At 38.9% G+C, this 23,944-nt stretch overlaps 1 protein-coding gene across 1 annotated transcript in view; it reads left to right on the top strand.

Annotated features, from left to right (window-relative positions):
* Iqcm (IQ motif containing M) overlaps positions 1–23,944 on the top strand; it is a 301,720-nt gene that overhangs the window by 2,895 nt on the left and 274,881 nt on the right. The gene's annotated exons all lie outside the window — the stretch shown is intronic.

Below are 23,944 nucleotides of genomic sequence, written 5' to 3'. Positions count from 1 at the left end.
GTCATCAGATTATAGGCCTGAATTCTGCTATCAAATGAGGTAGGTGAGGCAGGCAACTTACAAATAATACATATAATATAAATACAAGTATGCTCCCCCAAAACACTACCAAGATTTTTTTTTTTAAAGCTGTAACGTTTTTCCCTTAAGACAAGGTATATATAGCCCCTATCAGAAATTTAGTAAATTAGAAACCGGAGTTCTATTCAAGGAAAGTGTTATTTGCCTGAGTCATTACTGACTTAAATAAATTATCTTTTCTTTTTCTTTTTTATAAACATTTTAGTTGTATATGAACAGCATGCCTTTATTTTATTTATTTGTTTTTATGTGGTGCTGAGGGTCGAACCCAGTGCCTCACACATGTTAGGCAAGTGCTCTACCACTGAGCTACAGCCCCAGTCCCATAAAGGAACTTTTCATAGTATGTTTCTAGATATGGCTTTCAAGCCCTCATGTTAATTTTCTCCTCTTAGTTATATTTGTAAACATGCTCATTCATTCATTCATTCATTTGTATTTTTTTCACTCTACAAAAAGTGCCTGCTCTGTGCCAAGCACTGTGTTAGGAACTGAAGAAATTAAAATTAAAAGGCTCAGACAGTTGTGTGGGTTAAATACAGGGTGATCCTTGCCATAATAGAGGTAAATGCGGAGTGTTATGGAGACATCAAGCAGAAACCAAGAAAGGCCAGAATGACAATTTATTGGAGTAGATCTCATGAGAAATGGTTTTAAGGAGAAGTTTGTTTAGAGGTAGGGTGGTAGGGACCCAGAGGACACATTAAGCATTTAGAGCAAAGCATATTAAAGTTCTAAAGGGTAAAAAATCATGATATATTTTGGAAATTAACTGATTTGGTAAGAAATGAAGTTGGGAGGAGAGGTAGGGCTAGGTTTTGAGGGAACACAAGCAGACTAGGAATTGAATCTATGTTTCATGAAAAACCAGAGATGACTTTGAAGCTGTGATTAAGGAAGGGGTCAGGTGTGACCTGTTATTTTTGTCAGGAAATAAAACTGGCAGCAGAGGCTACGGAGAGAATAGCACCAGAGAGTTAAGTGGGGAGGCTGGCTGAGACACAGAGATGGGGCACGTAAGAGAGGCAGGGCTCTCTCCCAGGGACACAGTGAAGCATGGCGTGTAGAGAAGAGATGGCACGTGCTGGAACACTAGTCCTGAGTGACTTGCTGTGGCAAAATTGCTCTTTGGTCAGATAAGTTTGAAAAAAATACCTATTATTTTCCCCTTTTGAACGTTCATATTGATCATTAATATATTAAAACCTCTGGAAAATACTGCAAAAAAGAAATTAGTTTACTGTTTTAATTTGACCAAAGAATACCATTGTTTTTCATATTATGCCAATTAATGTTCTTGAGTCTGTTTTTTTAAATATGTATTTTGGTAAATTCAGACTTAGAGAACTATTTTAGGATGACTTAATTATTTTTTGGAAGATCAACTGGTTGTATAATGAAAATTAAGATGTTGAGAAAGATATTGAGGTTTCTAGACGGTGAAACTAGACAGATATCATTGAATTGAAACAGGGAATCAGTGGGTGTTTTAGTCTGTTTCTGCTGCTATAACAAAATACTTGAGACTGGGTAATATGTAAATGGTCTAAGTTTATTTCTCACAGTAAGGGAGGCTGGGAAGTCAAAGATCAAGGCACCAAAAAATTGGTATGTGGTGAGCGCCTACTCTCTGCTTCAAAGATGGTGCTTCAACATTGCATCCTCTGGAGGGAATGTCCCTTACATAGTTGGAGGGATGGAAGAGAAGAGGGCTAGGCTACTCTCTGAAGCATCTTTTATGAAGGCATTAGTCTTATCCATGAAAGTGGAGCCCTTATGACCTAGTTATTTCCCAAGAAGCCCCACTTCTTAACACTATTGCTCTGGGTCTTAGATTCCAGGAATAATTTTGGAAGGACACAAACCTTCAGACCATATCAGAGAAAAGCAGATATTGGATAGACAGGGAAAGGATTGGGACTTTTACTTTAGACCTGTTAAGTAGGTATGTGTATGAGATAGTCATTATGAGCTTGGAAAGGAGATCTGGCACTTAAGAGACTGAAGACTGAAGATGTGTGTATATAGGAGGGTCCATTACCATGCTGAGACTTTGAGGTTCATGCATGTGTTCCCCAATAGCCAATTAATAATTATTTGATGTGTAAAGAACAAAAGATATGCTACTTGCCCTTAGGAGTTCAAATTTGATGGACATGATTGCATGTTGTGAGATGAAGGAGGACAGGTAATTAAAATATACCAAATTGATAACTATGTATAGAAACAAATCTGTTGCTTTGAAATCAATTGGGGGATACTTTTTTCAGATTAGGAGCCAGAGATGGGTTCCCAGGAAGTTTCAAGTCTTTGGTAAATTTTGAAATATGAATAATTAACTCAAGAAAGAAGAAGAACCCCATCTAGTTAGAGGACTTAGCATCTATCTGATGATAGATTCTGAAAAGATGATTTTGGTATATTTAAAGGAGCTAAATTGTTTTTCTAGACCTGGAATGTGAGGTTTGGGGAGTGGTAACTAGATACTGAAGAACATTGTTTTAGTCATCTTTTTTGCTACTGTGACTAAAGGATCTCACCAGAACAACTATAGAGGAGGAAAAGTTTATTTGAGGGCTCATGTTTTCAGAGGTCTTAGTCCATAGAAGGCTGGCTTCATTTTTCGGGGCTTGTGATGAGGCTGAACATCATGGCAGAGTGTGTGGCATGGGGAAGCTGCTCACATCATGGTGACCAAGAAGCAAAGAGAGAGTTCATTTGCCAGATACAAATATATTCCCAAAGCCATGCCCCAATTCCCACCTTCTCCACACCCTACCACTTCAGTTAATCCTTATTAGGGGATTAAATCACTGATTGGGTTAAGACTCTCACAACCCAATCATTTCTCCTCTGAACCTTGAATTGTCTTATATGTGAACTTTTGGGGGATACCTCACATCCAAACCATAACAAACATTGAATTTTAACCTAAAAGTATAGGAGTATCCAAATGCTTTCAAGAAAAGTTGCAATCACATTTGCACTTTAGAATGTTTACCAGTGGCAGAGATGGAATGTGATTTTGGAGGCATAGAGATCAATAAGGGGATGTTAATTCACATGAGAAAGGATGACTTAAATTAAGACAGTTGTACTGGGGATAACACTGAAGGAAAGGGATTTACAGGTATTGGAGAGGTAGAGTGATCTAGACTTGGTCAGCAGTGGAGTATGAGAAACTGGGAAGAGATGTGGCCTTGGCCTAGGGGTTTCCTCTAAGAGGCAGCACAGAACCATTGATGTACTAGAACCCAGGGTAATTTAGAAGGTTGGAGAGCATCCTATGTAAATGGTAATGCTGCCACCTGGAATAAGTTAGAATGTAGACCATTGCCTCCTGAGCCTTGTAGCTCTAGGTGAAGAAGCATTATGGTGGTTTCTGAATGCCTTTAGGAAGATATATGTATGTGTGTGTGTGTGTGTGTGTGTGTGTGTATAAAAGTACCAGCTAGTTTGCAATGGGAAATGAAATTTCCACAGAGATACCCCAGAGATATTTGGGGCTTTTTTTTTTTTGAGCAAATACCCTTATGACTTAACATTGCAGCAAAAAATAATATAAAGGATATATCTTTCACCACCTAGCCCATTATCTCAGATGGCCTCAGGGCAGTCACCACTAAGAGACTAAAGCCAAGGGGTAAGGATACCAAGGTAATGTTAGAACTCTGTATAAAAAAATGATTCTGAGAAAATTTGGTAATATACACTGTGCAGTTTTTTTTCAGTCCTAAAGAAAAATGAATTATGTCATTTGCAGGAACATGGATGGAACTAGAGACCATTGTGTTAAGTGAAATAAGTAAAACTCAGGAGGTCAGGGGCCATATGTTTTCTCTCATGTGTGGAAGTTAGAGAGGAAAAAGGCAAACAAAGGAGGGGACAGATCTCATGAAAACCAAAGGGAGGTCAGTAGAGGAAATGCTCCAAGGGGTGGGAGGTGGGGAGGAAGGGGGGATTGCTGGCGAGGGATATGGGCCAAATTATATTGTGTGCATGTATGAATATGTTACAATAAACCCCATCAGTACGTAAAACTATAATGCACCAATTTAAAAAAGTGGGGAAAAGAAACCTCAGGGGGAAAAAATAAGACTGAATGTGGTTATTGTCATGTAAAGTTAATTGGAAGCAAATAGATTGCAAAAAAAAAATCACCAAATTTTTAAGAAAATTCCATTGCTGAAAAAACCATGAGACTTGATTTAATTGAATATTCACAAAGTAAAATAACCCACAGGAAGTGAACTACACACATTATGCAGCCTCTAGGGAGAATGACAGCAAGATGTGACTGGGGAGCAAGAAATAAGAGCCTTGAGAGGCTCGGGATCCAGGAGACACTACAAAAACAAAAAGACCCAGAACAACAACAGAATGCTTCCCGGAATAGAATCACTGTGTATTCAAAGAACATCCCTAGGGGGTCTTCTTGGTGACTTTCCAGCAGCCCAGCAGAATTCTGTACCCTCTCTGGATCAGGGACCTCTATGCATATTCTCTTCTTCCCATTCATTAAGGGAAGTTTCTTGCAGTTTTCTTGTACCTGCTTTGTTACTGTAAGTCATAAACTTCGGGGGGGAAGCTGGAGATAATTTTCGAATTTGGTTCACCTGCTACTAGACTGTAAAGATTTGACTGAGAAGGTTGGAAATCAACCATTGGTCCTGGGCCCAGAGCTGGGTGCAGTGCCTGGGACAACTTTGGGTTGTCTTGTTGGGGGAGCGGAAGTGTGTCAAGGATCAAGCATGAATCAAGCATGGATGGATATGTGACGTCCAAAAGGGCATACTATGGCAGGGACTTATGTCCTGTTTTAACCCCAGCAGAGGGGACTGAACCAGGGGCTCTGTGTCACTGAGCTACATCATCAGCTCATCTGCTTTTGTATTTTGGTACTAGAAATTGAACTCAGGGGTGCTTTATCACTGAGCTACATCCCTAAACCTTTATATTTTTTCAAATGTTATTTGTTCTTTTTAGATATATAGAGTATATCTTATTCTAACTACAGTCTTGTGGCTGTACATGATGTGGAGTTTCACTTGTGGCATATTCATATATGAACATAGGAAAATTGTGTCAGACTCATTCTACTGTCTTTCCTATTCCCCTTCCTTCTCCCTTCCCTTCATTCCCATTTGTATAATCCACTAAATGTCTATTCCTCTCACCCCTCCTTGTTGTGTGTTAGCATCCACATATCAGAGAAAACAATCAACCATTGGTTTTTTGAGATTGGCTTATTTTATTTTATTTTATCTCCAGATCCATCCATTTACCTGCAACTGTCATGAAGTCATTCTTTTTTATGGGGGAGTAATAGTCCATTGTATACATATGCCATAGTTTCCTTATCCATTCATCTTTTGAAGGGCACGTAGGTTGGTTCCATAGTTTAGTTATTGTGTATTGTGCTGCTGTCAACATTGATGTGGCTGCATCACTATAGTATGCTGATTTTAACTTCTTTGTGTATGTATCAAGGAGTGGCATAACTGGGTCAAATGGTGGTTCCATTCCTAGTTCTTTGAGGAAACTACCTACCACTTTCCAGAGTAGCCAATCCTTTTTATTTTTAATTTTGAGACAGGAACTCACTAAGTTGCAAAATCTGGCCTTGAACTTGTGATCCTCTGGCTTATCCTCTCAAGTTGTTGGGATCGTAGGTGTGCACCACTGTGCCCATCTCTAGACTCACATCTTTTCTTTATTGATGTTTGGCTAAAGAGGTTTCTCATGTCCTCAATAGTTGGCTATAGGACATATTTGGCTCAGAGGATTATAGCTGTGACACATACCCATGGAGTCTTCTTGTGTTCTCTAACTTGGCTCTGAAAATTTCCAAGTATGAGAACTTTTTTTCAATATGCATCAGACAACTGTAGCTTTACTCATTTAATAGAGGTAATATTTCTTTTAATATCTGTTGATTTAAAAACTTTTGTTCATTAAATAACTATATGTTATGGTTTGGAAATGAGGTGTCCCTATGTTAATGCAGGAATGTTCAGAGGTGAAATGATTAGATTATGAGAGTGTGACCTAATCAGTTTGTCCCAGGTTGAATGGACTAGCTGGGTGGTGACTAGGCAGTGGGGGTAGTAGCTGGAAGAGGTGGATCACTTGGACATGCCCTGGAAGGGTTCGTCTTCCCTATGATTCCTTTTCCTTTCTCTTTCTGCTTCTGGTGACCATGAGGCGGGCAGTTCTCTCCTGCCACACCCTTCTTCTATGATGCTCTGCCTCACTTTGGGCTCATAGGAATGGAGTCAGCTGACCATAAACTAAAGCTCTGAAACTGTGGGCCAAAATACTTTCCCTCCTCTAAGTTGTTCTTGTCAGTTATTTTGGTCATAGGGGTGCAGACATGACTAACACACTGTACAACATTCTGTGCAGAGAATATAAAGGTGAGAAAAACTAGACCTGAACCATGTTCTCATGGAACTCATGGTCTAGCTGGAGAAACTTTGAGAAACTGCTGTGACTCCATTTTTGAGAAACCAGCTTCTACCTCAAGGCCTGTCCTAAGGAAGAGGGCGTGACCCTTGTCCTGGGAAAAACCCACAGAGCACTCCCAGGTACATACCCACCCTACTGAGTTGTTTGTCTGTAAATAACAGGAGAGGTCTGAGGCACCAGGTGTCCCTGACTCAGTTAAGCTAGATGAGGACCCATAGCAACCCCCCAGCAACCTCCAATCAGCATGAGACAATGAAAATACCTGGGATGCCAGATGACCCCCAAGTCGTTTATGGTGGTTGATAACATATTAGGAAACCATGTAGTTTAGCACGTACACCCCTCGTGGCCTAAAGCCATCAGTTCAAAGTAACCTGCCTCTTGTACTAACCAATCACCCCTACCCAACTTGTTCCCGCCATTGAATGTGCTAATCAACTTTAAGAGTTGTTGTTCGACTTTCCCGTGATGTGAAATGATTTGCTGTGTGATGTTGTGATGCATAGAGTATCCACAAAAGCCTACAAAATCTCACTGAACAAAGGGCTGGGACGTACTCCCTGGGACCCCTGAATCAGAAATGGTTGTGAGTCCAGGCTCGAGCTTGCAATAAAGACTCTTGTGTGATTGCATCGGATTCAGCTCCTGGAGGTCTATTGGGGTCCCACAAATTTGGCTTTACAACTTATCAATAAATACTCACAAATATGCAGACTAAGTGTATATGGAGTGAATTGGACCTGACTGAAGCTCAGGAAAGCCTTCCTAGAGGCAATGACATTTGAGCGATGATGTACAAGATGAGTAGGAATCACTCAGCCTAGTAGTAGGAAAATCTAGACAACGGGAAAACCATTTGCAGTGAACTAAAGTGGGAGGGGGCACTCAGGAGTGCTTTCCGGTGCAGGGAGGAAGCCCTGGTTTGTAGCATCTGCTGATTTCCATGGTGTAAATACTCCTAACAGCCAATTTCAGGTGACCAATGTGACATAACTGATGGTAGGAGTTGGGAGGAGATGCCTGCAATCAGCTCTCCTGACAGGTGTGAGCTGACTTTAGTATACCACTGCATGTGGGCTGCTCAGTCTAATACCTTTCATACACCACTTGAAATCTTCTCAGCCTCATATTCTTCTACCCATTCAAGCTACTGACTCATTTCTGCTCTAGTTTCCCTGACTTCTTCCTGCCCTGGGATCCACCCTTCTAGACACAACCCGAGCCCAGCCACTTGAGTTAGCAGGAAGGGCGAATGACTGTTCAAGGATAGTGATTCCTCCTCTCTTTCCTCAGGCACAAGGGTTTCAGCACCATTCCATAAAGTTTTCAGAAAGTTCCACACGGTTAAGCAACCAGTGTCACAGGGTGATGGATGGTTAGGTCAATGCAGATTCTTAAATTAGCTCTCCTATTTTGCCTGTTTTATTTCTCCCTCTTTTATTCCCTAAGTGATCTCCGTAAGATCACTTCCTTACACTGCTGCCTTAAAAATATTTTGATGGTGGAATTGTTAGTCCTTGAAAAATGAGGCATGGGGTGTGAGGGAAAGGGAGAGTCAATAATGACTTTTAGCTGGGCACGGTGGCACATGCCTATAATCCCAGAGGTTTGGGAAGTTGAGGCAGGAAGATTGTGAGTTCAAAGGCAGCTTCAGCAACTTAGCAAGGCCTAAGCAACTTAGCGAGACCCTGACTCTAAATAAAAATTTAAAAAGGGCTGGGGATGTGGCCTGGTTCCCCTGGTTTCAATTCCAAGTTATCCCCCACCCTCCCAAAAAAGAATGACTTTTAGGCTTTAGTCCTGCCTGGTGGACTGGAGAGGACCATTGCTACTCATGGATTTGGGGAAGAGAAGGAGATGCAATTTTGAAAGGGAAGAAACTCAAAATTTAGGATTTTGGACATGGGGAGTTTGAGGTGCTTATTAGATATACAAATCAAACTATCAACAAGGTAACCTATTCCATAGGTGTGGACTTTTTAGGAATTGCTAAAGCCATTAATGAATACACCAATATTGTCCAGTGTGAACTGCAAATATCATAATTGAAAATTTTCTAGTGGCTACATTTAAGAGTAAAAAGGAATGGTCAAATTAATTTTAATAATGCATTTATTTAACCTAATAGAGCTGAAATGTTATCAATTTTAATAGTCAATATAAAAAGTACTGTGATATTTTATGTCTTTTTTTCATAGTAAGTCCTATGTCACTTAAAAAGCATATGTTAGACACATAATCCTAGTTGCAACAGTGGTAAGAGGTGGACTGTTGAGAGGTGATGAAGCAGTGAGGGCCTGTCTTCATGAATGAATTTACAACAGTTATTATAGGACTTGAGGCTTCGAGTTCCACCTCTCGCCCTGTCCCTTGTGGACTCTTTCTTGCCCTTCTCCCTTCTCCCTTCTCTCATGTGACAAGATAGCAACAGAGCCCTCACTAGATACTGGCCTCTCAACCTTGGAATTCCCAGCTTCCAGAACCATAAAAAATGAATCTCTGTTCTTAATAAATTATCCAGGGACACGTATTCTGTTATAGTAGCACAAAATGGACCAAGACACTAAGTTTTCAAAATCTGATGTATATTTTAGTTGAACTATTCTTCAAACTGGACTAGACAAATTTTAAATGTTCAGTAGCTACAGGTAGTTAGTGGCCACCGTATTGGACAGCAGCAATACAGATTTAATTATAGTCACAGACTTAGATAATGTCAACAAGAGGGTGAATGTAAGTGCAAAAAAATCTAAGAACTGAGCTTCAGGGATTTCCAACATCAAGGGCAAGAAGAGGAGTTCCCAGCAAAGGAAGTGGAAAATGAATAGCTAGAAGGGAAATCAGAGGAGCATGGAGTATGCTGCTCATATTTCAATCAAGAAAAGTGCCTTAAACAGGAGTAAGGACAGCTCACCTGTTGTCCCAGGTGAAAGGCAAGGACACCGGCACAGAGGCGACCGGCTGGTGGATTAGGTGATGGACTGGCTTCTATTTTCTCAGTGCAGTTAGAACTGGGGTCTTCACTTGAAGGCAGGGTAGGACTGGAAGAGATGGAGTTTTAGGGTGAAGTTATCATGATCTGGGTGAGTATGAAAATGAAAAGATAGTTTGTTGTGTTAGTTATTTTTTTTCCTAAGAAAAGAGAAGTGGTTGGAAAGTGTCCCTGAGGATCAAGGAAGAAATCAATTTTACCTAAAGTCTTAAAGAGTTTGTGAGGGTTGGAAGGAAAGAGTAAACAGACCATGGGAGAGCTGGAAGAGGTGGAGTTTAGGAGGAAGGAGAAGGGTGAAGTTATCATGAGAGTTGAGTCCTTAGGACAATAAGGGTGGGTGAAATAAGAAGATGGGGAGGGAATCTATAGAAAATGTAGTGAGATCAGTTTAGCTGATGGGAAGCCCTGAGTTTGTTTTATTTATTTATTTTTGGTATCAGGGATTGAACCCAAGGGTCTTAACACCAAGCCACATCCCCAGCCCTTTTTAATATTTTATTTATAGTTAGAGCCTTGCTAAGTTACGGAGGCTGGCTTTGAACTCGAGATCCTCCTGCCTCAGCCTCCAGAGCTGCTGGGTTTACAAGGCAAGCACCACCAAACCCAGCTGTCTGAGGTTCTTAAAGCACCATGTAGAGTTCAGGGAGTTGGTGTGGAGAGAGATGAAAGACTATGGGTCTGTGGAGATTGAGGTGAATGGCAGAAGAGTGAGAAGACTAGTTCTGAGGGTCTCTTAGAGAAGGTGTTAATTCATTCTAAGGACAGCATTTTATCTCTTTTGGGGATTGTTCTCTTGAGCAGTTGGAATCATGAGGACAAGGATTTCAGGGAAGGAAGACAGTTTCAGAGACTTTCCCTGAGAACCTTCCTATGTGCCCCACCAGACAGCTGTGAAGTGCTGATCTTAGTTTATATGTGAATTAAAATTGCAGTTTATTTTTCAAAGTTCTATCTTGGAAAGCATATATTAAGTTCATACTTTGGATCTGTTTTTCAAACATATTCCTGATACTCACTCTGTGTGAATGGAAGCATGATCTAAGATATCAGTGGCATTAATTCCAGAACTTGATTTAAGTTTGTAAGATTAGGGGGGAAGAAAAAGTATGTCCTGTGTGTGGAACATGTCCTCTCTACTCAGGCTGAAAAATTCAGTTGCATTTTCTTCCGTAAACTAAATATCTTATGTGAGAACAGGTAAATCCTTGAATTTGATCCAAGGATATCAAGTTTAAAAATACACTGTAACAATTATAATATCAAATATCTTTAGTAAATATGTTCTTTATACTTGCCTATTTTTCTTAGCAAAATAAGGACAAATATGAAAACAATTTCCCATTTGAGTATGTTGATATTCAGCAGTCTTGTTTAACCTGTGTCTATTGCCATTCTGCCAATCCATTATGAATCTGATTAATTTCTAATTATTAGAAATGATTATCAAATGTTAGAAATTAGAGATCAGGCATAAAATCTGATTGTGAAACAACTAAATATTAGTTCATAGTATTCATAAAATATATACTCTTTATTTCTTTATGCATTCCCTTAGAAATAAAACATATTTAGGTTTACTTTTTGGATTAGTTAAATTTGAAAACCGTCTTTAATTAAACTCGATGAGATTTCACACTACCCGTGTAAGTACATATATTTAGGGCTGATATTGGATCTTAGCTAGTCTGGGAAAGGTAGAGAGAAGGGAGGGAGGAGGAGGGAGGGAGAGAGAGAGGAAGAAAGGGAAAGAGAGGGGGCAGAGGGAAAAAAGGAAGAGACAGAATATGAATGTGTTCTTTGGTCTCCCAATCACAAGTCTTTTCCTTTGTATATAAAATGAAGGCATAATGAATTTTAATAATGCTTTAAAAATGACTGCATATTGAGAAAGCACTCGAGAAAACTCTCAGGAAAAACGACTCTGTGCTCTGCTCATTCCTTTGCCCACAGTCATGACAACTCACCAAATGGTTTTTTGATCAATGATGTTTATAAAATATTCCACTTTATATTTTAATGATTTCAAGTACACATGTGATAGTAGCAAATGTGTTAAAACTGTCTTTTACTTATTTCCACAAAATTACTTGGAAGAATTTAAGACTGGGATCCATAACAATTTATAAGAAAAGTAGAAACTAGACTTTTTTTTTTTCAATGAGGTGGAAAATGATATTTAATTTGGTATCACAAAATAATTTGATTTTTGAAGCTTTGGAACTTGAAACGTACTAATATTTCTCCATGCATAAAAACAGACTCTTATTGTGGAATTTGTAAATGAAGGAATACATTTGGGTTAATCTTTTGGGAGATCGTCACACAGGGAATTCTGCAACTTCTGTTTCTTTTCTTTATTTCTTCCTGGTTCAGATTGCTATGTTTATTCCCATTTCTTGTCAGGAATTTTCTTTTGCTTTCCCATGTTCTGGCAGAAAGAACCTAAAAGTTAGCAAAGGAATAGAATTACATATCTGAGTGACAGATGTCTTCCACACAGTCCTTTCCCTTTCTTCCTCCTGTTTTTTCTTTTTTCATATTGACCCGGTGAGCTCTGAAATACAAAGATGCCAGAGTGATGACTCAGAGTAAGACAGTACTCTAGTACCTTAATAGTACTTGTTGTAGTATCAAGATTTGCTATATTGAAGTAGCTATAGAATTTACTAACTTAATGCAACAATATAGTGTCTTAAATATGAAAAACTTTATAAGGCTTCAGAAACAATTGAAAGGCATTTTTATTACCGTCTGCCTTCCACTAACTCTGATATTATTTGGCCCAGAGGACGGAGTGGTAACTTGCAGAGGTTTTGTGGTTCAACTCATTTGTTTCATGTTTCACACTTAATGAGGAGTACATGCAGGGACCAAAAGTGTGACAGTGGGCAGGGTCATTCCACGAGCTTTAACATATGAGTAAATAATACCAATTCTTTAACTCTTCTCAGGAACTAAAATGCATGGTACTTTCCTATTTGTAGTGAAAATCTTCTTGGGTGAGTATTTGCTTCTTTGAGCTTCCTAGTATCCTTCACCCTTAGCTTAAGTAATAGCATTCTGATTCCATCTGGAGAAACCCATCTACTTCAAGTCCATGCAGGTTAGGTAGGACTGTTACCCATCCCCAGCTCCAGGCATGTGATTTTGGCCCAGCCAATGAGATGAGTTACTGTCTTGGCCATAGTAATGCCTCCAGTGATTGGCACCAACAGCAATGAAGATGAGAACTTGGAAGTGCCAGAAGACACAGCGTGAAATCCCTGAACACACCATGAAAGGAGTAGCTGAATGATGGAGAGAAGTCAAGTCCTGATGACATTGCTTAGGGCTTTGGACCAAGTGTTGCTCAAGATAAACTTTTCCTGGGTTTTCCAGTTTCGGTGAATCAATGGATTCCTGTCTTTTGAGAGAACAGTAAAAGTGGCTCAAATCCCAGCTTTACCACTTGGTCCTTTCTTCTGTTTAAGCTGATTTTGTCTTTTGTTGGTTGTCAGTGGAGTTCTGATAGGAACCCTCAGGGTGTATGTAGTAAATTGAATAATGCTGCTCAAAGATAGAGGATTTTAGTTCCTAGAATCTGTAATCTTGCCCATATCCACAAAGGGTTTTTCCAGATGTGATCATGTGAAAGATCTTGGACTGGGCAGATCATCCTGGATTATCCGGGTGGGCTGTAAAAACTATCAGAAGTGTCTATAAAAGAGTAGGAGAGGGAGAGTAGAGACAGGTGAAGAGGAGAAGTCAGCATTATGACCATGGAGGAGGGATTGGCACCAGGTAGGCATAACTAAGGATTGCTGGGAGTCACCGGAAGCTGGAAGAGGCTAGGAATGGATTTGCCTCCAGAGCCTCTGAGGGAAAGCAGCCCTCCTGGCATCTTGATTTTGGACCTATGGCCTCCATGATCATGAGAGAATAAGGTTCTATTCCTTTTAATCACCAAGTTTCTCATAATTTTTTTTTATAATGTGTGTAGAAAATGACCTCAGCGTACTTCCAAAAGGAAGTTTCAGTTCTAGACATCATTTTTTCTAGATTATTTTCCTTGTCAGGATGAGTACAGATGATTGATAGGGCAATTGTTTCAACTCCCATTTCTTCAGTCATATTTTTGTTGAGCTGCTGTATTGAGCTCCTCCTTTAATCAGACACTATATACCATGATCTTTGCCTTCAGGAACTGTCAGACTAGCAGCAATGACTTTTCTTATTTCTTGCTTAATGACAACAACAAAAACATAACTCTTTCAGGGGTTTTGGGAATGGGGTAGGGATCAGTGTTGTTAAAGTAGCGCCATGTTTTCTGAGTTTGGAACCAGTTGAATTCAGAAGTAAGACACAGGAACTAAGGCAATGGAGAAAACTGAGAGAATGTGGCTCAGGATAAGTGGCTCCATGGCTTCTTAATCCTATTCTAGAATTAAACTTCCCCTTACTAGTTGTAGAAAAGGAAGGGCTTTTACTATCACTAACCAGAGTTATGAGCCTTTCTCTTGCACCGTATTATTTTTTCTCTTGTATTTCTGAACTAAGATTGGCATTACTATGGCCAATATCTACATGCTCCTCAATGATAAAAATTCTTATTGCTAAAGGCCACCATGTTCCTCATTTGTGGGTGCTGGGGATTTGCCTGTAGTCTGAGCTTTCATAACTTTAGGATGGGTTGAGAAAGGAACAGCCATAAACTGGTTATTAAGGTAATTAAATCTTTTACTGAATGGCACATAAATTTCCTGCTAGCCATGTTAGGTACTTTGGGACATTAAAAAAAAATGTATACCATGGAACACTTCCCTTCTCTCGGGTATTTATATGTAGCCCAGGAGCCCATAATTACTCTTGCCCTACTGTGTGGAAGTTGGTCAACCCACCCATTAACATTTATATTACTTTAACCTTTGCAGGCACAAATTGGACCAGTAAATACTATTTAGTAAATCAAACCAAGCTAAGTTTAAATATTTTAGGCTTAACTTATGAAGATGTTAGTTGTCTTTATGGGGTAATACTGTGTTGAGACTTATATATGTTTATATAAAAGAAATAAGCAGAAGCTAAATTAATTGACTTTTTATTTTTAATAAATTTAATATGGAATTCTGCAATGTAGAGGAAAAAAAATCAGAGTGCTTCTTCTGTACTCTGAAATATAGACATTTTCTGTGACATCTAGTCACTAAAGTTCCTCCCTGCCAGGTCATCCCAAATCCATGATCAGGACAGGGGTGGTGGTGATAAGGAACCAATATAGAAGATCAGGCCCAACTTTTCAGCAGAGTATGTTTGGAGGAGGGAAGTGCATGGGATAGGCAACCCCAAACAAATCACCTTTTTGTGAGAGAAGGGGATCTTGTAGGAAAAAGCAGGGTCTATCACAGTAAAAAAAAAATGTTCTTGCAATTATGCAAATATGCATTTTAGCCTCTATATTTTTGTCTTTTATTTCAGTAGAAGGTCAGTAGAAGAGAATTCTACTCTCAAATAGTTAATACTAGTTATTTTACTAATAACCGTTACTATTAGCAAGCTTTGGATAGCCAGTACATTTATAAACTTCCTATCATTTTTCCTGAGGAGAAATTTATTTACATCTTGACTTACACAGTCATTTTGTATCACAACAAACATACCAGGGTAAGTTCCTTTTCAGGTCATATATTTTAAAAATAAAAAGAAAGAGCCTTAAAAAAGAAGAAGAAGAAGAAAGAGCCTTCTTCATGATGCTGTACTCTAAGGGCACTGACTAATCAGACACCTAAGGATTGTTTGGGAAGTAGCTTCCCCAGAGACATCAACAGTCTTCTAAAGTGTGGTGGAACTAGGTTCTTATTTTGAGAAGTGTCAGGTATTCCTGGTAACTTGTAGCTTCAAGAACATCTTCTATAAGGTGAGTTTGCCTGTGCACTGATTGCATTCCTTGCTAGAAGGTAATTCTCTAGAGACCGGGGACCTTGTCTATCTTGATTTTATTCATATCCTAGTGACTAGACAGCAGAATGATGAGCTCATTGAGACCTGAAAGATATTCTAGAAATTATTATTAAATAATGGAATGAAAGAAGTTTGATTGTGTGTGTGTGTGTGTGTATGTATGTGTGTATATGTGTATGTAATTAGCTAAACAGGTTTAAAACAAACCAAGTGGCTTTTCAATTTTTCCTTTTACCATGGCATAGAAGTACTTCTGCTATAGGGCACTGATCCCCGAGTTACACATTAAGAAGACTGTGTGTGTGTGTATGTGTGTGTGTGTGTGTGTGTGTGTGTAATGAACATTAATAGCACAACAGTTACTGAACAGAATAAAGAGATCCATCCTAATCACTGTCCAGTATAAAGCAGCTGTGCCTGAGCTCTTGGGAGCTGAGGGTAGTTATTCATTTCTCTGGCCTGCATGGATGCTTCCAAAATGATTCTGTCACAGCATGTGTTTTCTGGCATTTCCTCTGAACACTGGGAAACCTGGAGCCAAGGATCTATTAGTGCCTGAAGTGTGGAATGCGAGACATTGATCATCCTTTCCCTGAGCTGGCACTGCTCCGAAGCAGCCTGAGAACCAGAGGAACAAGCCCAATGCCAAGTTCTTCTGGTTTTGATCCCACTGTACTTAATGAATCAAAACATTATTTTAGAGACATTTTATCTTTTAAAAAACTGTTTCAGAAGTCCAATGAGTACTTTGTACTTTAGTGAAGATGGGTCAAAAAGCATCTTGTGGAGTCACCAGAGAGACATTAACAAAGACATATATATAACATGTCATCACATGTTTAATAGGTGTCATATGTACTCCAGTTTAATTGATTTGATGGGAGTTTCTAGTTTACATCTATACTTTGCCCCTAAGTGTGGCCTTTGAGCAACATTCAGAATAGACTGAAGTATCTGATTGTGGCTCTGTAAACTAATGACCTTGGCTTCTTTATTTGTTCATAAAAATTTGAAAATGTATTGATATCATGCAAACTGATATTTGTTTTTAAAAGATGGAAAATATTTCCAGTTTGATTAGTTAATGGAGAAATAATGGAAAATAGCATATATTGTACATCTAGTAATTTATCAGTCACTGTACTAAGCCATGCATTGCCAAATATTGCAAACTATGATATTATTACATGCATTTTGTGGAAAAGAAAAGTCCAGACTCAGGGAGATATGTGTCAAAGTTGTCACCAGTGGTAAATGGCAGAACCAGGAATTGAGACCTCTGTCAATCTGAAGTTTGCATTCTTTCAACTCATGTGCTGTGCTACATTTTTTCTTGATGGAATTGAATGACTTATGGGGCTTGAAATGGGGTCTTGCAGGTGCTTTGGACGTATGGACTTGATAATCAGTATTTCTTCTAAATTATTTTATGACCTTGAGCAAGTTGCTTTTCTTCAGAAAAACTCATCTAATCCTAGCTGCATTGGAGGCTGTTTTATTTCCATAAAGAACTGTGAGTTTTCAGAAGAAAGGTGGCATTTAAAATGCCCAATATAATATAATAATGAAAACAGCCCATTGATGGTTATGTACTATAGCAATTGAATGTTTTCTTGGTTCTTCCAAAGATATTCCCAAGTGGTAGAGTCATTTTCAGTAGGTCTTCACAGGTGTCTTGGGGATGGGGAGAAAGAATGGCAGGGAGTGTTGACAGCTATGTAATTCAGCACTGATGGTGTGTACAAGTCAGTAGTGAAATATTCAGCTACTGCTGCTGCTTCATTCTCCAGTCTGACCAAAGCCACCGAGAACTGATGCACTTCAGAAACTTCACCACAAAGAAATGACATCTAAGGGGGATATTGTGCTATGAATTGGAGAGCTCAAGAAATCTCAGGAAACAAATATATATATTTTTTGCTAGTAAAGATGAAGAAGGAGCTTGTGTGGTACAGATATTTTACAGGTTAGAATATTAGCTTTGGGATGAGCTTTGACAGTCACTTTGTTTTTCCTTTTTATGGTGAAAATGATGACTTTTCCTACACCTACCTGGAGAGTACTTTTGAACAACACTACATATATTAATGGGAGAGCAGATGGCTTTGTTGAATGGGAGGAGCAGCAAGAATATGGGAATAGATTGACTGTTTCTGAAAAAGAGGCGAGAGCATGATTACCTTGTTGGGTAACCATAATGAATTGCCCAAAATGGCCATAAAGGTTATTTTGGTGTTCCTGGACAGTTTCTTAGATAAAATTGTTCTGTGAGTTAGAACTTAGAAAAGACACTATTATGTTTAGAATTCTGGGACCCCATGCTACGCCTTGGGTTTATATTGCCCAAGGCATTTCTTTGCCTGGTTTTAAAGTGAAATCTGTTTTTAATTTGTACATAATACTTCTGCCTTGTTGAAGAAATAAAAAAGAAAAAGCTACAATAACTGGAACCCCGATTTGCTCCGATCGGCCTTTTGCAACTGATTTTATTTACTTATTAAAGGCATAATTGCATTTAGAAAGAGTTTTTACAGCATCAACAGTAAAATCAGATGAGTGTATGACTTCTCTAGTCATTTATTTCCTACAGAAATTTTAATAGTGCAGATCATTAGATTTGGATCATTCTTCCAGGACTGTTAGTCTCAAAGTGTTGACTTCCACCATTACAAGGGGTATTTGCTCTCTTTTTTTGTTGTTGGCCACTGAGTTTTATTTTCTTGCCTGTGGAGTGAATTTCACATCTTCCTGTTCCTGTGTTTGCAGCCCTGAAATTAACATTCCTTCCAGGAGGAAATATATTGCCTTCTTAAAGGAGTATCTTCTGTGGCTGTGTAGGATGAGTAACAAGAAGGCATTGCATTGTTGTATCCACTTTGCAAGCACAGGCCAGAATGACGGTCTGCTCATGGATGATAATGGGACTCTAATTATATGTGCCACACTTAATAAATTCCCTGCATCTGCTTGGAAAGAATCTGGGATTTAGGGAGTGGAGATCGAACATTAAAATCTGATTCTCTTATTGCATGATCCTGGCCAAATTATTTAACATATTGGATGCTCAGTTTCCTATTTTATTAAAAGATTATGATAAAAATAAATGCTGACTGTATTGCTAAAAGGACCGAATGAGATTTGTGTATGAAAAAACAATGTAAACTATAAAATACTGGACATATTACTGATAACTCATGCAAAATGCTGATTCCCATAAAGCTGATGGCCCTATATCCACGTAAAGCAGACTCATAGTGCTTTTGTAAAAGAGAATTTTTTTTGGAAATACATGTGGGTTACATGCGCTGTCTTTCTTTACTTCCCATCAACCAACAGGTTGTATTTGCACATTACACTTGTTAGAAACTCTAAGACTGAGTTTGATATATTTACCTGACGTATATTTGAAAATAAATATTTTGGTTTATGTAACCATGTTCAAGCTATGTTGATCCCCAAGAATATAGCATATGGTTTCAGAATTTAGCGTATCTTGTGGCTTTTGAGAGTTAATAAAACTTTAACTACTTGGTAAACTGCTAGAGAACAGCTGTGACAAATGTTTTTGCCATCAAATATACTGGGCAAATAGGGCTTTCAGCAGAAGTGCCTTAATTAGGAACGGGGCCAGGCTCCATCCTCTATTTCACCTTGGTTTCTGATTTTGCAACCAGTCCCAAAACTGGTCAGCTTTTATAGCCTGAAGCTTTGTGATTGGCTGCAAATGAGTCAGATTCCTGTTCTGTCTGGTTGTTCATACCATTGGCAAGTCTATGTTGATAAATAATAAAAAGAGTGCCAAATCCGTCTGAGGACAAACAACGTATCATGATTTGGCCAGCATTCTTTGTCCTTTCATGTAGACTCAGTTTGAGGCCTGGGAGAAGCATGACTCCTAAGGCAAGGTGAGAAAGCATATGGAGGTGTTCAAGATACTTTACCTAAAACAAATAATGGTATGAAATATGAGGAGTGCTGAGAGTTGGTGAGAAAACAAAGAAATAATCACGTACAAATAGCTGTTTACCTCACTTGAAAATTATCCTAATCTGGAATTCGCATTTCTTTAAAAGCTTTTCTGTTAGTGATAATATCCCTATCCCTATTTCTCAAAAGGCAATTATCACATAAAATGGTTTATAATAGAAGTGTTATTGCTTTCCTGGCGTTCAGCATGTAAGATTTTTATTGGTATACTTTTCTTTTTTTTTTCCCCTAAGCACCTGCCATTATATTTACAGTCTAACAAAATATAGTAGAGGTGGCGCTTAAATCCTGTCTCTGATCCTAAGCAATTTTACGGTCTTTTTAGTTCTACCTGTTTTCTATAACAATTTCAAGTGCAATTAAGGCAGAGAAGTATAACTCGTAAAGTTTCGACAAAGCAAGCATATTTTCCATTCTGGTGCTAGATCAGTAACTTGCTTTGTAATTATTGTGGTAGATCTTGGATTAGCTCAGGGATCAGAAGATCCTTAGAGCTGAGGTGGAAGATCTTGGTTTCAAATGTGAGAAAAATTCCAACTGTGTGAGAATAAAGAAGAAAGGGCTGAGTTACTAGATACCATAGGTCACTAATAATGCTGAGTGGTTGGCAGGGTGGGATGTTGATGATACAGCAGTGTATTACCTACTAGGTGACAATTTGTGAGAATCAGGAGAAAGGAAGATTGCAATTTCATATAAACTGTCTTACTGGCTTTAAATTAAAATGTAAGACTGTTTTATTCTACCAAAAAGTGAAAATGGTAAAGAAACATAAACAAGATGCCTTAATTTGCATTCATCGAACAATCATACATTTACTCAGCATCTTCACTGGGTCAGGGAAAGAGCTGGGATTTCCTCTAAACAGCACTTTCACAGTGTCATGGATGTGGGCAGGATTCGCAGAGATAAGGACCTTATTATTCACAGCACAATCTGCAGGTTGAACTTCCTGTCCATATCCAGTTCTCCAGAGTCCTCCTGGGAGCAAGGTGGAGGGGCTCAGGGAGATGCGCACACATAGCAGATTTGTGTTACAGCTGGGATACTGGGGCTTGGGGAATCGATTACATTTTGAGTAAGCTTGCATTTCCTTCTGGGGTGAGATGTTACTTAATTCCTCAAGGTTTCTCACTGCAAACACAACCCTGAGAGAAGGCCTGGGTTGAGAGTAAAAGAGCAGCCGGAACCCTGCATTCTTGGTGTACCTAGTAGGATTGTCAGGGACACTCTGGGTCCATGTTGGACAGCCTCTTCCAACATTAAGGACCTCAAGAAAATCATAACCTGCATAAACCCTAGGCACACTTATTTGATGTTTCAAAGCATTATTATTCCCTTTTCTTTTGAAAATGGGGAAATTGAGTCTCAGTGTGAGTACAAAAGAATCTGAAGACACAAGTGGCGCAGCTTGCCCCACAACTCAGCATTCTGAATCCACAGCCTAACACTGTGGCCATCAGATAGTTTTGAATTATTGCTAAAGAACTTTCAGGGTCTGGCTTTGTGGCTCAGAGGTAGAGCCCTCGCCTAGCATGTGTGAAGCACTGGGTCTGATCCTTATCACCACATAAAAATAAAATAAAGATATTGTGTCCTAACTAAAAAATAAATATTAAAAAAAAGAATTGGCTGCTTAAAAAGAAAAGGCATTTTCAGGCTGTGATCACTCCATGTTTTAGTATGGGCTATTTCATTATTTATGGCTGTCTACATTTTAGCAACTCTTTTTGCTCCTCCATGGCTGCATTCTGATTCTGCTGGTCTACTGTGTTCCTACATCTCTGCCTCTCTTTAGTTTAGAAAATCTGTTTATTTATAAAGGTCTGTAGCTTTCACAAAGTTCTAGGAAATAGGGTCAAAACAATGAAATTGCCTGTTATCTTAGAATTGCAGAGTTATTGAGATAAAATGTACATTAGATGTAATTTTGTCTAGCTACCCCACTTCCACTTTACTAATAAGAAAACAGACATCCAGAGAATCTCTGTGAATTGCCACTGAAGGTCACTGGTCTTATTAGTGGTAAACAAGATCAGAACCCAGTCTATTTTTTTTTTTGTATAGAAAATTCACTGTTCTTGTCATTGTGCTATATTGCACTCTGAAATCAAAACAATTTGAGCATATTGGCAGAAGCTTAGTACCTTCACATTTATGTGTTTTGAAGTTCTTTTTAGTAACAATAGTACCTCTGTGTTCCACATGCAGGATAATAATCTAGCTATCAGAATGATCACAAGAGTTATTATTCCTTTAAATCATGAGTTACAAATTCAAATACTTTTTAAGATCAGCAGGTAACAAAAATGTGTGAAATAGCTGGTGTGTGATCAGTGGGTGGAATGGAGTCTATAGCAAACTGGAGATAGCACAGCCATCCAGGCATACTCTGATTCAATTTATTCCCTTTCCTTTTTTTTTTTTTTAATATGGAACTAGGGATTGAACCCAGGCTTCATACATACTAGGCAAACACTCTACCACTAAGCTACATGCCGGAGTACGGCTGCAGCAAAATAACCGGGGGGTGACAAACAACTTGTGTAGATTGATACAGCAGGAGTGGGAGCCGTTTATTGCAGGACAGGAGCAGTATTTATACATTCCACACAGCTTATCTAATTAGCATAAACTAGATACATCAGTCAACCAATCAGGAATCTCTATACTTAATGGCTCGCTTTTGTTACTTCTCAAACCACTCCCTCTGGCATTTTGCCAGGCACCATCCAGACTTGTTTACGAACTTTAACATTCCCCTGACAAAATGCCAGGTGTTATTTTGACTTATTTACAGACTCTAACAGCTACATACCTAACTGTTTTTATTTTTGTTTATTTATTTATTTCTTAAATCTCGAGGCAGCCTCTCACAAAGTTTCTCAGGCTGCCCTCCAAGTTGCAATTCTCCTGCCTCAGCCTCCCAAGTAGCTGGGATTACAGGAGTGTGCCACTGCACCTGGCTTCAATACAGTTCTTGAAAATTAACTCCTCAGCCATGTCTCCCTCTGAATTTGGTCCTTCTGTTACCATTTTGAAACTCCTGACTGGAATAATGTGGCGTAAAATATCCATAATATCTTTAAATGTGATTTTGTTGCATAGACTTTTACGGCTAAATGGGATATTAGTTGTCAGCATCTCTAACCCATCATTATGGTGAAAGGGAAATTAAAGAGATGACTTCCTCAAGTCCACACAGCTAGTTTGTCACAGCAGTGACTAGAACCAGACATGCATATTCCTAGTCTTTTATCTACTTAGTCTCTTGAAACACTTTTTTAAAAAGAATATTCTATTTTGCAATGAAAAGCAGTGGAAAAAATCAGATTTGACATGCAGCAATGTATTTTGAACATAACTTCTTAGGAACTGATCATTATTCACTGAGTATAATATCAAGTGGCCAGTTAAGTGGCACGGGGCATATAAAGACCAACAACACAGTTTTGTTTCTTTCTGGGCTCTAGTTGGGGAAGTCAGAACTAATATAAGGGGCTGGTAGAGTGCTTGCTTAGCATGCACAAGGCCTTGGGTTCTATCCTCACCAAAAAACTAGTATAGGACAGTAACTAAGGACTACAATCTTTGGCATTAACTTCAAGAATAATACAACTTAAGAAAAAAAGAGATTGTTAGTGATTTGACGGCCTTAAACTCTTTATAGTCTAACAGTTATCTTTGGTAGCATATTAAAAAAACAAAATTCTCTGTCATGGCCAAAGGAATATCACAATATTTTCTAGAGGACGCCAAACCTAGAATTATGTGTGTGCATGTAAGAGATTGAATTGGAATCACTGCTATTCATTCTTCATGTTAAATCACAATTTTTGTCCATTGATATTTAAATATCTCCCTGTGCTCTATTTTGAAGTTTACAGCAAGTGCACAATGGATATGACAGCCCTGCCAACTAAGGTTGTTCTAGAATGGGGAGATGGGTCTACTCCCTGAAAGAAGTGTTATAAGAAACATTGTTTTAAAAAAGACACCACAATTGTGGTCTTTATGCCCTTTGATCTATGTTTCCTTTTCACTGTTCTTAAAGTTCTGTTTCCATACTCTATGATGCTATAGCCAGTTTTACCCTAATAGTTTTGTCCTCGTAGGTAATTCCCCTCCTATGCCCATGGTGGTAGTCAGGGTTCTCCAGAGCAACAGAGTATATGCGATTTCTGGAAGCGGAAAAATCTCACCACATGTTGTCTGCAAGCTGGAGAATGAGGGAAGTTTCTGGTGTTCAGTCTGAGTAAGATGGCCTGAACCAGGTAGCTAGTGCTGTAAGTCCAGGTCTGAGCCCAAAGGCCTGAGAATGTAGAGGGACAAGTGTTGTTTTTGTGTAAGTTCCAGAGTTGGAGTCTGAAGACTAAAGAACCAGGCCATCAATGTTTGAAGGCAGAAGATGGATGTTCCAGGTCTGAAAGAGAGAGAGAGAGAGAGAGAGAGAGAGAGAGAGAGAGAGAGAGAGAGAGA

This window comes from Marmota marmota, unplaced genomic scaffold (assembly GCF_001458135.2).
Source record: "Marmota marmota marmota unplaced genomic scaffold, marMar, whole genome shotgun sequence".
NCBI lineage: Eukaryota > Metazoa > Chordata > Mammalia > Rodentia > Sciuridae > Marmota > Marmota marmota.
This window is presented reverse-complemented; position numbering and strand designations above follow the sequence as displayed.